A 13,674-nucleotide genomic window follows, 5' to 3' on the forward strand; every position below is an offset into this window, starting at 1 on the left:
ATTATATGAGAAAGAATGGTTACAAACCGAATAATTATATTTAGAGCTAATATAAGAAGATCAACAGAATGGCTACAAAATAACAACCCTGCACTACACATTTACTCAGAATTACCATTAATCTCTATATTCTAATATGGCAGATTAGTGCAGTAGATTTAAGCTCTACAAATAAAGGTTTGACCTTTTATTAGAAAAATATTCAAATGGCAATATGATCAAATTTATCCCTTCAAGATGGAGCTTCACCATTAATGGAGCAACTATCATTCTTTCATGATCATACTATGGTCGTATTACTACTAATTACAGTAACTGTAGGTTATTCCCTAAGTTATATATTATTTATTGCCTATACAAACCGAATCATACTTCATGGACATTTAATTGAAACAATCTGAACAGTATTACCAGCAGTTACCCTAATTTTTATTGCTTTACCATCATTACGACTATTATATTTACTTGATGATTCAGTAGACGCAATAATTACAATCAAAACCATTGGACGACAATGATACTGAAGATACGAATATTCAGACTTTATAGACGTAGAATTCGACAATTATATGACACCAGAACAAGATCTAGAAAATGATGGATTTCGACTTCTAGACGTAGATAACCGAACAATTCTCCCAATAAACACAGAAGTACGAGTATTAACAAGAGCATCAGATGTTCTCCACTCATGAGCAGTTCCTGCTTTAGGAGTTAAAATTGATGCAACACCAGGTCGACTAAATCAAGGAACATTTACAGTAAACCGACCTGGATTATTCTTCGGACAATGCTCAGAAATCTGTGGAGAAAACCACAGATTTATACCAATTGTAATTGAAAAAACTTCAGTAAATTTATTTATCAAGTGATTATCTAAGATTATCTAAGGAGTTAGGTTACCAACTGGTCCTTTCTTTTAGCCTAGTTTCTTGTTTCCACATTCGTTATCTGTTATTTCATCTATCCATCTTCAGAATTTTTCTGTAGTACGACATTTCAAAAGCTTTTATTTTCTTCTTGTCTGAAGTGCCTTCCGTCCACATTTCTATGCCATACAAAGTTACCTTTGATTACTTTTGACAAAAAGTCTTTCAGTGGGTCTTCAACCATGTTTAGCTCAATAATACACTCTTGTCATGGTAGCTATATTCTTTCTATAATAAAAGGAATAAAGACCAAGACAATGGTACATTGTTGATATAAAGTTACATTGCAGAAATATACTTACAGACAAGACTTTTTTTAGCACATAGAATTATATTAAATGCTAACGAAGACCACTTTTTTCAGAACAGCATTTCGTGCTATTGTCAGTCTGCATTTTGTTTCTTATGTAGCTCGGCAGTCATCAGTTATTTTGCTGCCCAAATAATAAAACTAATCTACTACTTTAATTGTTTCATTCCTTAATCTAATTTCCACAGCATCGGCTGATGCACTTCGACTTCATTCCATTAGCTTCGTTTTAGTGTTACTTATGTTCATCTCATAATTCCTTTTCAAGGCACTATACTACCCGTTCAACTGCTCTTGCAAGTGGCAGAATTACAGTTTCATCAGCAAAAGGTTAAATTCTTATGTCTTCCTCCTAAACTTTATTTCACTTTGAAAATTTCATTTTGGTTTCCTTCACTGCTTGCTCAGTGTATAGATTTAATAACACTGGGGGCAGGGTCAACCCTGTCTCATTCCCTGCTTAACTATTGCTTGCCTTTCTTATATTTGTGTCTTATAATTACAGAATGATTTCTCTAGAAATCATCGAGTAGAACAGAAGTGATATCTGACGTTCTGCAAGGTAGTGTCACAGTCCTTCTGCTGTTTCTAATTTATATAAATGATCTAGGTGATAATCTGTGCAGCCCCCTTAGATTGTTTGCAGATGACGCTGTGATTTACCGTCTAGTAAAAGCATCAGTCGATCAATTCGAATTACAAAATGATCTAGAGAGAATTTCTGTATGGTGCGAAAAGTGGCAATTAGCACTAAACAAAGAAAAGTGCGATGTCATCCACATGGGTACTAAAAGAAATCCGATAAATTTCGGGTATACGATAAATCGCACAAATCTAAGGGGTGCCAGTTCGACTAAATACCTAAGAATTAAAATTACGAGCAAATTAAATTGGAAATACCACATAGATAATATTGTGGGAAAGGCGAAACAAAGACTGCGCTTTGTTGGCAGAACACTAAAGAGACAACCTATATTACACTTGCCCGTCCTCTGTTGGAATATTGCTCCGCAGTGTGGGATCCTTACCAGGTATGATTGACGGAGGACATCGAAAAAGTGCAAAGAAGGGCAGCTCGTTTCTTGCTATCACGCAGTAGGGGTGAGAGGGTCACTGACATGATACACGAGTTGGGGTGGCGGTCTCTGAAACAAAGGCGGTACGAAATTTCAATCACGAACTTTCTCTTCCGAATGCTCAAATATTTTGTTGACACCCGCCTACGTAGGGAGAAATGATTACCAAAATAAAATAAAAGAAATCAGAGCTCGAATGGAGAAATTTAGGTGTTCCCATTTCCCACGCACCATTCGAGAGTGGAATAGTAGAGAAGTGGTATAAAAATTGTTCGATGAACCCTCTGCCAGGCACTTAAGTGTGAATTGCAGAGTAATCATGTAGATGTAGATGTATAAATTCTATAAAAATCTTCCCAAGAGCTGCGCAACAGGGAAACACAAACAGAAAACTGTTTAATTTCAAATACTGGCCTTGAGGACTGAGACATCACACAACCTGCAGTGCAGACGCGGTAAGGAACAGACATGATATTACATAAAAGCCTGCTGTCTGTCCTTTCGAAAGAACAGACACTATGCCTTTATATAACTGATCCGCCTCGATGGGCAACGAATCCACCTTCTTCAGTGCAGATGCACATTACGTATGACCTTCTGCTGGAATTTCACAGCAATGAACTTGAAGGACATAGGCGGGAACTGTGGATAGGTGGCGCGAGTTGGGAGTTTGGGTCGACCCAGAGGTGTGCCGAAGGGTCTGCGCAGCTGCGATAAAGATTATATCTGGATGGCTCTGTGGCTAATGCACCTGCATACTAAGCAGGGGATCGTAGGTTCGATTGCCATTCTGGTAGCCCGCATCTCGTGCTCGTGCGGTAGCGTTCTCGCTTCCCACGCCCGGGTTCCCGGGTTCTATTCCCGGTGGGGTCAGGGATTTTCTCTGCCTCGTGATGGCTGGGTGTTGTGTGATGTCCTTAAGTCAGTTAGGTTTAAGTAGTTCTAAGTTCTAGGGGACTGATGACCATAGATGTTAAGTCCCACAGTGCTGAGAGCCATTTGAACCATTCTGGTACAGGATTTCACTCGTCGCCTCTAATTTCGCGTCAAGTCCCGATGACGTTGACGTCAATAGTCCTTCCCCCCCCCCCTCCACCCTCAATTTACATATAAAACGTAAGGTTGGTGAACTTTTTAAACTAGAAAAGTGGGAAGTGAAAGCAGGAAGGAAATGGAACCATCACATCAAAAAGAAAAAAAAGAAAAAAAACAAGGAAACATGTGACGTTAAGACATCTTAATCCGCCGGAATAATGGCACGATTAACTCAAACGTTTTTGTGAAATAGGTCTCATTTAACGTGGTCATAAGAGAAACAGATCTGTAACGAAGTAATGCTGAAAGTACAAACGCACGGCAAAAAAGTATAAGAAAGTGAGTGTATATCAAGAGAAAAACCGAACAATGGAAAATCCAGAACGGAATGTAACAATATTATGAGAAGGATAGTTGCTACTCAAATCACAGAGGAGATGCTCAGTCGAAGATAGGCAAAACAAAAAAAGTGTCACAAAATAAGCTTTCGGCCAACAAGTTCGTTGTCAAGAACCGACGACAGACAGACATGTACACACATTCAAATGAAAATAACACACACAGGACCACAGTCTTTCAAGCTGAAGCCAGACTACGACAAGCAGCAGCAGCAGTGCATGATAGGAGAGGCAACTGGATGGTGGTAAGTAGGAGGCTGAGGGGGGGGAAGGGAGAGGGTTGTTAGCGTACAGCTGGGGAACGTTAAAGTGCTGCTGGGGAGTGAGCAGGGATGAGGTGGAGAGAAGGTATGACAGCTAGAAGCAGTCGAGAGGTTAGACGAAGTGCAGGGGAGAGGGGAGGTAGCAGAAAAGGAGAGTTAGTGGAACAGACGGCTGTGCAGTGCTGGAATGGTAACAGGAAGGGGATAGATGCGTGACAACAATGGCTAAAGAAGGTTGAGGCCAAGAGCGTTACTGGAAAGTAGGATATATTGCAGGGAGGGTTCCAACTTGCGCAGTTCAGAAAAGATGGTCTTGGTGGGAAGGATCCACATGGCACAAGCTGTGAAGAAGTCATTGGAAGGACGAATGTCGTGTTGGGCGGTGTGCTTAGCAACAGGGTAACCCAGTTGTTCCTTGGCCACAGTTTATCGGTAGCCATTCAAGAGGACAGGCAGCTTATTGGTTGTCATGTCCACATAGAATGCAGCACAGTGGTTGCAGCATAGCTTGTAGATCACATGAATGTTTTCACAGGCAACCCTTCGTTTGATGGAATAGATGATGAAAATTCCTGGCAGATTAAAACTGTGTGCCCGACCGAGACTCGAACTCGGGACCTTTGCCTTTCGCGGGCAAGTGCTCTACCAACTGAGCTACCGAAGCACGACTCACGTCCGGTACTCACAGCTTTACTTCTGCCAGTATCCGTCTCCCACCTTCCAATCTTTACAGAAGCTCTTCTGCGACCCTTGCAGAACTAGCACTCCTGAAAGAAAGGATACTGCGGAGACATGGCTTAGCCACAGCCTGGGGGATGTTTCCAGAATGAGATTTTCACTCTGCAGCGGAGTGTGCGCTGATATGAAACTTCCTGGCAGATTAAAACTGTGTGCCCGACCGAGACTCCAACTCGGGACCTTTGCCTTTCGCGGGCAAGTGCTCTACCAACTGAGCTACCGAAGCACGACTCACGTCCGGTACTCACAGCTTTACTTCTGCCAGTATCCGTCTCCCACCTTCCAAACTTTACAGAAGCTCTTCTGCGAACCTTGCAGAACTAGCACTCCTGAAAGAAAGGATACTGCGGAGACATGGCTTAGCCACAGCCTGGGGGATGTTTCCAGAATGAGATTTTCACTCTGCAGCGGAGTGTGCGCTGATATGAAACTTCCTGGCAGATTAAAACTGTGTGCCCGACCGAGACTCCAACTCGGGACCTTTGCCTTTCGAGGGCAAGTGCTCTACCAACTGAGCTACCGAAGTACGTCTCACGTCCGGTACTCACAGCTTTACTTCTGCCAGTATCCGTCTCCCACCTTCCAAACTTTACAGAAGCTCTTCTGCGAACCTTGCAGAACTAGCACTCCTGAAAGAAAGGATACTGCGGAGACATGGCTTAGCCACAGCCTGGGGGATGTTTCCAGAATGAGATTTTCACGCTGCAGCGGAGTGTGCGCTGATATGAAACTTCCTGGCAGATTAAAACTGTGTGCCCGACCGAGACTCGAACTCGGGACCTTTGCCTTTCGCGGGCAAGTGCTCTACCAACTTTTTTTTTCCTTTTTTTTAACAAAGACGCTACCATTATACCACTTTTTTTTATTTTATTTTTTTTATGAAGGGAAAAATAAACATGTGCTTCGATTCGTAATGAAAATAGAATGAACATATTATTTAAGAGTTCTAGGCTGCCGTTGCGCAATATAAGAAAAGAAAGGAAATGTCTTCTTGAGGTGCACAAAAGACTATCACATCATTATCGAAAGGAAAGTTGCTCCGCTGCTCTGCGAGAGAGGAAAATGTTGAGAGGAAAATGGGAAGGAAAAAAAAATGCCTTCTGCATTGGTGAGCATCTGAATAGTATCGTAAAATTCCGGCAAGAAATAAAGTCCCAGGAAGCAAATAGGATTCATACACACAGGCAACTGGCAACCTCTACTATCCAAATATTGTATTTGAAGCATTTAACCGTTAATTATGATTTTCAGCATATTTCCAAATATCCTCCTATAGTCACAATGTTGGCTTATTTTAAAGTGTTCAATTTCTATGTAAGAATAATAGTCTAGAAAAGTAGCATGTCTATTCTGCATAATAAACGATGCTGTGTGGCCCATGATCCACGTTGTAGCGTTGTTTTTTGCTCGTGGATACCTCAGTTTTTGTGGCTGGATGATCTCTAAAAGGTCTACACCACTGGGCGTCGTACGGTCTATCACTGACAATCGTTGACGAAGAAATGTTGTAATTTCTTCTGCATGTCCGCAAGTGAACCTATGAAGGAGCGTATCGACTCTTCCGCATGCGTCACAGTTGGGCGTTGGTTGAAGGCCTATTTTATGTAGCTTTTCATTCGTTGCTACTTTATCGTTGACTGTGAGATACCAGTCTGCTATGACGCGTGATGGTAACATGTCGTTATGCACATTCCGCCATATTATACTCCAATGTGTATGTGGATATTTTTCTTCGAGACGATTCCTGTGGTTTGTTGTCATGAGAAGGTCATAAAGCTTCCTGTTCGTCAGGCTTCCGGTATCGACGATGTTGTGTCGAATGTAGCTCATTTCCATGTAGTATAGTCGCACATGTCGGTAAGAAAGTGGAATGCCGGCGATATTAACGGGTGGGTCCAAGCTATGAGGTTTCCACCGCTGAATGAGGTTTCTGATGAGACTGGTCCTCCGGGTACGAAACTCCTTCCTGATGCGATTTAGGAGCAGGGTGACACATTTTTTGTGTACTTTAATGAGGTTAAGGCCACCTTTGGACGAAGGTAAGGTTAAGGTATCGAATTGAACTTTGAAAATATGCCCCCTAAAAATAAACCAACATAACGCTTGTTGTATACTCTTGGCTAGGTGGTCGGAGATTGGAAGAATTTGCGCCAAATAATTCATCTTGCTCGTAATGGCGATCTCGATGGTCTTAACTTTCTGTAGTATGTTCAAGTCACGGTCGGAGTGAAGCATCAAAGCAGCACGTAATTTATGAAGCATGTGTGACCAGTTCTTCATCAGGAATTTGTCTGGTTTGGCTTCAAAAGTAACACCGAGGGTTGTGTGAGAATCCTTTACCTTGCACCAGGTAACATGGGATATGTCTCCGATACCGCCACCGATCTGCAAAACTGTGGTTTTAGTTCTATTGAGTGTTGCTCCTGAAAGAAACGTGAATGTTTGTAGAAGAGTTGCTGCTGACAGAAGTTGTTGCGATGATGACACAGTTACGCATATATCGTCAGCATACGCAATGCATGGGATAGTGACAGACTCGACGCTAAGCCCGATCCCGCTATGCACTAAGTTGTTCAGGAGCGGCTCTACTGCAATGGCGTACAAAATCATTGAGAGAGGACATCCTTGGCGGATGGACTGCTCGATGGAAACTTCTTTTGTAAAATGGCCATTAATGAGAATCCGTGAAGAGGCGTTTGTAGTAAGTTTGCGAATTAATTCTATGAAATGAGGTCCAAATCCTAGTTTCTTCATGCTTTGAAAGAGGAAATTTTTACGTACACGGTCATAAGCCTTCTCAAAATCTAGAAAGATCAGAGCGCCCTGTCCTTTAGTTTCAGCATATGAACAGATGATGTCCCTCAAATCGCAGGCAGCTGAGATTGCACTTCGACCTTGCACTGCACTGTACTGGTAACTGCCTAAAACCTTGTACATAACGGTTTGCATCCTTAGCTTAATCGATCTGGTGATGATTTCGAAGTCGGCATTCAGGAGTGTGATGGGTCGCATGTTTTCGACCTTCCTGCTGTTCCCTTTTTTCGGTAAGGGCAGGATGATACCTTCCGTAAATGCCTTGGGTATGACTTCCAGGCGCCAGAGTTCATTCGCTATCTCGAGGAGTGTCGGACCGAGGACGTTCCAGTATCGCTGGTAAAACTCAGCGCTGAGACCATCAGGTCCTGGTGATTTCCCTTTCTTTGCACTGTGAACCGCCAGTCGGATTTGGTCCTGTGTGAAACAGATTCCAACTTTGCATTATCCTGTTGTGACAAGCGACAGCTCAAGGTCCTAAGAAAATCCTCGCACGAGTGTTCATCAACGAGTTGCTTCTTGTAAAGTTGACTATAATAGTCGTAGACGTGCGAGATGATGTCACGTTGCTTCGTGATGGCATTCTCAGCGTCATCAACGACGGCTTCAATCAACATGGCTTTACACCGTTTCGTCGTTCTCAGGATGTGATACAGAGAGGCCCGTTCTTCGGCGGCAACGTCCTTAGGGTGGGCTCGCACGATGATGCCATGCATTCGTTGGCGTTGTATCGCCGTGATTTTCGCTTTAAATCGTTTGATCTTTACGTCGATGTCTCGAGAAGGATTGTTAGTGCGACTGTACAGTTCTCTCAAACAGCGATAATAAAATTCAATAGTCTGTTTCTGCCAAAAACTTTTTTGTCGGGCGTAGCTCATGACGGTCAGGCGTAATTTAGGCTTAGCACACTGAATCCACCACTGTAGAACGCTAGCGTAACGACGTCGGTGCCGCTGGAGCTGTTGCCACGTTAAGTTCACCTCCTCTTCAAGTTGGGCATCCTGCAGAAGGCTGACATTCAATTTCCAGTAGCCCTTCCCGCGGTAAATTGGCTGGCGGTGTAGGTTGAGGTAACACTGATATGCACAATGGTCGGAGATATTGACAGGAGCTATGTCACAGTTCACAGTGTGTCGCTGGAGGGCATCGGACACATAGATCCTATCCAGCCGACTGGCAGAATGACTGGTTACGAAGGTGTACGCTACCCGTTCACCGTGCAGTTGTTCCCATGTATCGTGAAGACGCATGCCATGAATTAAATGTTCAAGTTCGATACATCTGTTCGTGTTAGGAGTTTCGTCTCTGTCGTTCAGCACACAATTGAAGTCACCACCAAGGATGAGATGTTCACGATAACCGCTAAGAAGAATGGGAACCTCGGTTTTATAAAATTTTGAACGATCTCTCTTATGAGTGCTACCTGAGGGGGCGTACACGTTAACAATCTGCACACCATCCACTCGAAGAGAAATGCCACGACCACTGGTCAGCCGCTGCACATCCGTAAAGGGTATACCGTCGCGCAGAAGGATGGCAGTGCCTACAGCATCCTGAAGATTGATGTTATCAATAAGAACGTAACCGGGCACTTCTAAGGCTGTGACTACCTCCTGTAGGAGGGCAATGTCAACGCTGGTACCATACAAGAAATCATTGAGCGAACGCAGTTTCACCGCACTTTGAATTCTATTGACGTTAAGTGTGGTAATGTTGTAGGTTTGGCTGTCACCCATGATGGTTCAGAGGACAATGAGCTGTGAGTTTCGCATCGTCCTTCTCTCCGGCTTTGAACCAAACTCGTTGGTAACGTTTGGAGTACGAAACGAAATGTCAAAACCAATAACGGGCCAGGGAGGGGAAGGTCGCAGCGCGATGGTCATGCGCGAGAGCAGCTACTGCTGCATCTCCTCGTTCTGCTGCCACCACGGCTCATTGCTGTCGGGGTGCTGCGCGGTGCGCGCGCCGCCCTGCCCGCCACCGCCGGCTGAGTCTGTCAACGTGGTCGCATCCGCCTGGCCACCACGCAGGGCTGCGACTGACGTCAGCGAGTTCCTGCGGGAGCGCTGCTGCAGCTGCTCGCTGCTCTGCTCGCTCTTCCTCTTGGCCGTTACGGTGCTCTGATCCCTTTCAGCGCTCAGTAGTGCCTTCAGGTGTTTGGTTTGTTCACGAATGCGTTCTTGCCTCGCGGTGTCCTCGCAGCGCACGGAGCAAGAAGATTGAGGTTCAGTCTCGCTGCCACTTTCTGACATGTGTACGGGTCCTAAATCATTCGACTTTTCCTCTTTGCTACTATTCCCTTTGCTTCTCCTTCGGCGGCCTTTCTTCGTGTCTGCTACAGTCTCTACCGATAGGGGTGGTTCAGGCAAACTGATCTGCACCCGCTCCTGTATCTCACACGGCTTAGTTTCAGAGGTGGCTGGCGCATCGTTGGTACCCAGCGGTAACTGCCCCGGTGAGGATGACGGTGCCGAATCGACGTCCGTCCTACCGCGAATGTCTTTGGCACTGCATTCCACCTGAACTGGCACCTCCGCCTCGCTGACATGTTCCGGCTGCCGGGGTGGTGGTACAGTCCCCGCGACCACCTCACTCAATAGTGGTACTAGCTTTTCACTACCGTCTGCAGGACGTTCCCGTGGAAGTTGAAATGGACGTCTACGTGGACAGTTCATCCGCAGATGTTCAGTTGAATGGCAGATCGAACAGGTAGGGGGTTGACCAATGTAAGTTACCTGTGCACGACAGCCGCCAATGGCAACATACGAAGGTATATGCTTTTTCAAGTCTACACGTACACTGCGCACCCCGCTATTAACTTGGTAGCGATAGGCACTCGACCATTTTTCATTTGTAACTGACAAAACAGCGCCGTACAGTGACAGAGAACGTGCAATCAGATCATTAGGGCACTCAGGTGACACATTAAATACCCTGACGGTTCTTACTCCGTATCCCGAAGGCACGATTTGGACATTACTAATACTGCCATCATTATGACGGAATGGTCTCACACCAACATGCTCCTCAGCGAATTTCTCGTAAGTGTCACTCGAAATAAATTTGATAAATAACGAGTACTGCACAAAGTCCAACTGGAATGTGTCGACTATATCTTCAGGCAATTTCAAATCCTCAAATCCTTTGCCCGCGAAAGGCAAAGGTCCCGAGTTCGAGTCTCGGTCGGGCACACAGTTTTAATCTGCCAGGAAGTTTCATATCAGCGCACACTCCGCTGCAGAGTGAAAATCTCATTCTGGAAACATCCCCCAGGCTGTGGCTAAGCCATGTCTCCGCAGTATCCTTTCTTTCAGGAGTGCTAGTTCTGCAAGGTTCGCAGAAGAGCTTCTGTAAAGTTTGGAAGGTGGGAGACGGATACTGGCAGAAGTAAAGCTGTGAGTACCGGACGTGAGTCGTGCTTCGGTAGCTCAGTTGGTAGAGCACTTGCCCGCGAAAGGCAAAGGTCCCGAGTTGGAGTCTCGGTCGGGCACACAGTTTTAATCTGCCAGGAAGTTTCATATCAGCGCACACTCCGCTGCAGAGTGAAAATCTCATTCTGGAAACATCCCCCAGGCTGTGGCTAAGCCATGTCTCCGCAGTATCCTCTCTTTCAGGAGTGCTAGTTCTGCAAGGTTCGCAGAAGAGCTTCTGTAAAGTTTGGAAGGTGGGAGACGGATACTGGCAGAAGTAAAGCTGTGAGTACCGGACGTGAGTCGTGCTTCGGTAGCTCAGTTGGTAGAGCACTTGCCCGCGAAAGGCAAAGGTCCCGAGTTCGAGTCTCGGTCGGGCACACAGTTTTAATCTGCCAGGAAGTTTCATATCAGCGCACACTCCGCTGCAGAGTGAAAATCTCATTCTGGAAACATCCCCCAGGCTGTGGCTAAGCCATGTCTCCGCAGTATCCTTTCTTTCAGGAGTGCTAGTTCTGCAAGGTTCGCAGAAGAGCTTCTGTAAAGTTTGGAAGGTGGGAGACGGATACTGGCAGAAGTAAAGCTGTGAGTACCGGACGTGAGTCGTGCTTCGGTAGCTCAGTTGGTAGAGCACTTGCCCGCGAAAGGCAAAGGTCCCGAGTTGGAGTCTCGGTCGGGCACACAGTTTTAATCTGCCAGGAAGTTTCATATCAGCGCACACTCCGCTGCAGAGTGAAAATCTCATTCTGGAAACATCCCCCAGGCTGTGGCTAAGCCATGTCTCCGCAGTATCCTTTCTTTCAGGAGTGCTAGTTCTGCAAGGTTCGGAGAAGAGCTTCTGTAAAGTTTGGAAGGTGGGAGACGGATACTGGCAGAATTAAAGCTGTGAGTACCGGACGTGAGTCGTGCTTCGGTAGCTCAGTTGGTAGAGCACTTGCCCGCGAAAGGCAAAGGTCCCGAGTTGGAGTCTCGGTCGGGCACACAGTTTTAATCTGCCAGGAAGTTTCATTTCAGCGCACACTCCGCTGCAGAGTGAAAATTTCATTCTGGAATAGATGATATTTGCGACCAGACTGCAGTAGGTGGTGGGAAGAAGGACGGGCCAGGTGTTGTATCTAGGTCTATTACAAGGATATGAGCCGTGACGTAAGGGGTTGGGAGCAGGGATCTACATCTACATCTACATGATTACTCTGCAATTCACATTTAAGTGCTTGGCAGGGGGTTCATCGAACCACAATCATACTATCTAAATGGTTCAAATGGCTCTGAGCACTATGGGACTCAACTGCTGTGGTCATTAGTCCCCTAGAACTTAGAACTACTTAAACCTGAATAACCTAAGGACATCACACACATCCATGCCAGAGGTAGTATTCGAACCTGCGACCGTGGCAGTCGCACGGTTCCAGACTGCGCGCCTAGAACCGCGAGACCACCGCGTCCGGCAATCATACTATTTCTCTACTATTCCACTCCCTAACATCGCGCGGGAAAAGCGAACACCTCAACCTTTCTGTTCGAGCACTGATTTCTCTTATTTTATTTTGATAATCATTCCTACATATGTAGGTTGGGCTCAACAAAATATTTTCGCATTCGGAAGAGAAAGTTGGTGACTGAAATTTCCTAAAAAGATCTCGCCGCGACGAAAAATGTCTTTGCTGTAATGACTTCCATCCCAATTCGCGTATCATATCTGCCACACTCTCTCCCCTATTACGTGATAATACAAAACGAGCTGCCCTTTTTTGCACCCTTTCGATGTCCTCCGTCAGTCCCAACTGGTAAGGATCCCACACCGCGCAGCAATATTCTAACAGAGGACGAACGAGTGTAGTGTAAGTGTCTCTTTAGCGGACTTGTTGCATCTTCTAAGTGTCCTGCCAATGAAACGCAACCTTTGGCTCGCCTTCCCCACAATATTATCTATGTGGTCTTTCCCACTGAAGTTGTTCGTAATTTTAACACCCAGGTACTTAGTTGAATTGACAGCCTTGAGAATTGTAATATTTAATGAGTAATCGAATTCCAACGGATTTCTTTTGGAACTCATGTGGCTCACCTCACACTTTTCGTTATTTAGCGTCAACTGCCGCCTCTCACACCATACAGCAATCTTTTCTAAATCGCTTTGAAACTGATTGTGCAGGGATGGACGAGAATATTGTGTAGGTTCAGTGAATGGCGGAATACCACATTGAGAGGGGTGGGCGGGACATGTCTCATTTCAAGACTCGACGAGAGGCAGTTGCAGTCCCTGCATTGAAAGTAATTCAGTTGCTCCAGTCCTGTGTCGTACTTAGTAATTAGAGGAATGCCCTTCTGTGGCCGGACGGTGAGACTTTAATAGGTGGCGGGTGACAGGAAAGTTAAAGCACAGGAGATTTGTTTTGTACAAGGTTGTGAAGATAATTATGGTCTGCAGAAGTCCCAGTGAGACCCTCGATATATTTCGAGGGGGACCGCTTGTCACTTCAGATGAGCCGGCCACGTGTGGCTACACTGTATGAAAGCAACTATCCGAGAGCTAGACATTAAAATTCGACGCTCTTCTTGTATGGAGTTAATCTTTTACTATCGGTATATTCTGATTTTTAACTATTAATACATCATACCTTTAGAAATGCTATTGCTTCTACGGAAGGCGAATATTTATCATTTCACGTATTGTAAACAGCTGGTATGGAATTATTGCAAT

The 13,674-nt window shown here is 45.2% G+C and overlaps 2 non-coding genes across 2 annotated transcripts; one reads left to right on the forward strand and one right to left on the reverse strand.

The window, feature by feature from the left end:
• Positions 1-4,601: 4,601 nt before the first annotated feature.
• Trnas-cga (transfer RNA serine (anticodon CGA)) lies at positions 4,602-4,676 on the reverse strand. The gene has a single exon. It is a non-coding gene; the product is annotated as a tRNA-Ser (tRNA).
• A 6,603-nt stretch (positions 4,677-11,279) lies between these two features.
• On the forward strand, positions 11,280-11,354 carry Trnas-cga (transfer RNA serine (anticodon CGA)). Its single transcript has one exon. It is a non-coding gene; the product is annotated as a tRNA-Ser (tRNA).
• Positions 11,355-13,674: the final 2,320 nt, after the last annotated feature.

This window comes from Schistocerca gregaria, chromosome 4 (genome assembly GCF_023897955.1).
Source record: "Schistocerca gregaria isolate iqSchGreg1 chromosome 4, iqSchGreg1.2, whole genome shotgun sequence".
Classification (NCBI taxonomy): Eukaryota; Metazoa; Arthropoda; class Insecta; order Orthoptera; family Acrididae; genus Schistocerca; species Schistocerca gregaria.